Source organism: Penaeus vannamei, chromosome 8 (assembly GCF_042767895.1).
Source record: "Penaeus vannamei isolate JL-2024 chromosome 8, ASM4276789v1, whole genome shotgun sequence".
In the NCBI taxonomy this organism is placed as follows: domain Eukaryota; kingdom Metazoa; phylum Arthropoda; class Malacostraca; order Decapoda; family Penaeidae; genus Penaeus; species Penaeus vannamei.
Window position 1 is genome coordinate 1,009,557 of NC_091556.1, and position 2,500 is coordinate 1,012,056.

Genomic DNA, 2,500 nt, shown 5'->3' on the forward strand with positions numbered 1-2,500 from the left:
TCTTCTTCTTGTTCTTCTCTTCTTTTCCTCTTTCCGTCTTCTTTTTCTACTTCGTTTTCTTCTCCTTCCATCTTATTCTTCGCCCTCCTCTTAGGCTCTCTCTCTTAGTTTCTTTTTATTCTTCTTCCTTCACTTTCTCTTCTTCCATTCCAATTCCTGTTCTTTATTCTACGTCCTCCCTTTCTATTCTTCCTTATTCCTTCCTCTTCTTCCTCTCCTCTCCTTTCTCCCTTTATCAATTCCTCTTCTTCCTCCTCCTCCGCTCTCTTCTTATTATTCCTTCTTTCTCTTTCTTCTTTCTCTTCGTTTTCTTTTTCATTTTCTTTCTTTTTCTTTTTCTTTTGCTTTTCTATTTATTTACTTTTCTTTTACTTCTCATTTTCTTCTTCTTCTCCTTCTCCTTCTTCTTCAGTACTATTCTTACTACTACTTCCGCCTCCTCATCCTCTCTCTCTCTCTCTCTTTTTTTTTTTTTTTTTTTTTTTTTTTACAAATGGCGGACTCATGTTCTCGCTCCTCCTCCTGTGCCAACACTAATTCCTGTGGGCAAGGAGGCGAGATCACCGCTGCCACCACGGCATTCCGGAGGTGTTGTCTCTCGGTCTGTCTGTCTGTCTGTCTGTCTATCTCTTTCTCTGTCTTTTTTTGTCTTTCTCTGTCTTTCTCTGTCTTTCTTTCTCTTTCTGTCTATCTGTCTGTCTTTCTCTTTCTCTCTCCTTCTCTGTCTGTCTCTTTCTCTCTCCTTCTCTGTCTGTCTGTCTTTCTTTCTCTCTGTTTGTCTCTGTATTAATTTCTCTTTGTTTGTCTCTGTCTTTCTCTCTTTCTATCTGTCTGTCTTTGTCTTTCTTTCTCTTTCTGTCTGTTTCTGTCTTTCTTTCTCTTTCTTTGTCTCTCTTTCTCTGTCTGTCTGATTCCCTTATGTATTTTATTCGTTCATGTTTGTATTTAGTTATCTCATCTATATTTGATTCTCCTTTCTCTTTCCCTCCTTTTCCCATTCCCCTTTCTCCTCTTCTCCCTTTTCTCATTCCCTCTCTCTCTTTCCCCTTTCTCCCTCTATTCTTCCTTCTTTCCTTCTCTTTCCTCTTCCTTCTCCCCTTCCTCACTCTCTCCTTTTCCTTCTCTCCTTCCTTCTCTCTCTCTCTCTCTCTCTCTCCCCTTCTCCTTCCCTCATTCTCTCCCTCTTCCCCCTTTCTCTCTCCCTCCTCCCTTCTCTCTTCCCTCATTCTCTCCCTCTCCCTCCTCCCTTCTCTCCTTCCTCATTCTCTCTCTCTCTTCCTTCTCTCCTTCCTCATTCTCTCCCTCTCTCTCTCTCCCCTTCTTTCCTTCCCCCATTCTCTCTCTCCCCCATTCTCTCCTTCCTCATTCTCTCTCTCTCTTCCTTCTCTCCTTCCTCATTCTCTCCCTCTCCCTCTTCCTTTCTCTCCTTACTTATTCTCTCCCTCTCCCTCTTCCTTCTCTCCTCCCTCCTCCCTTCCCTATTCTCTCTCCCTCCTCCCTTCTCTTCCTCATTCTCTCTCTCTCTTCCTTCTCTCCTTCCCCATTCTCTCTCTCTCCCTCTTCCTTCTCTCCTTCCTCATTCTCTCTCTCTCCCCCTTCTCTCCTTCCTCATTCTCTCCTTCCTCATTCTCTCTCTCTCCCTCTTCCTTCCGCTCATTCTCTCTCTCTCCCCCTTTCTTCCTTCCTCATTCTCTCTCTCTCTTCCTTCTCTCCTTCCTCATTCTCTCCCTCTCCCTCTTCCTTTCTCTCCTTACTTATTCTCTCCCTCTCCCTCTTCCTTCTCTCCTCCCTCCTCCCTTCCCTATTCTCTCTCCCTCCTCCCTTCTCTCCTTCCTCATTCTCTCTCTCTTCCTTCTCCTTCCCCCATTCTCTCCCTCCTCCCTTCTCTCCTTCCTCATTCTCTCCTCCCCCCTCCTCCCTTCTCTCCTTCCTCATTCTCTCTCTCTCCCTCTTCCTTCCGGTGCTCGTTAACACATAAAGCGGTTCCATTCGTGGTTTTTCGACAGTCTGCGGTTGGCGGGGGAGGAGTCCACACGCGCCCGGTCGCCGCTCCCCGTTGTCTGTTGTTCCCTTAATTACATACACGCCGGGGTCTTTCAGCGGTGGTGGGGTGAGGGGGGGAGGGTAAAAGGGAGTGGCTGTGTGTGTGTGTGTGTGTTAGTTTGTTTCTGTCTGTCTGTCTGTTTGTCTGTCTCTGTCTGTCTCTGTCTGTCTGTCTCTGTCTATCTTTCTTTCTTTCTCTCTCTCTCTCTCTCTCTCTCTCTCTCTCTCTCTCTCTCTCTCTCTCTCTCTCTCTCTCTCTCTCTCTCTCCTCCCTTCCCTCTCTCACTCCCACCCCTCTATCTATCTATCTATCTCTCCCCATCATCCCCACTCATCTCCACCTCCTCCCTCTCCCTCTCCCCCTTCTCTTCCTCTTCCCTTTCCCCTCTCCCTCCTCCTCCTCTCCCTCTCTCCCCCCCCTCCCCCTCCCCTCCTCCTCCTCCTCCCCTCTCCCTCC

The 2,500-nt window shown here is 47.4% G+C and overlaps 1 protein-coding gene across 3 annotated transcripts in view; it reads right to left on the reverse strand.

The window, feature by feature from the left end:
* LOC113804025 (collagen alpha-1(XVIII) chain) overlaps positions 1–2,500 on the reverse strand; it is a 247,902-nt gene that overhangs the window by 104,924 nt on the left and 140,478 nt on the right. The gene's annotated exons all lie outside the window — the stretch shown is intronic.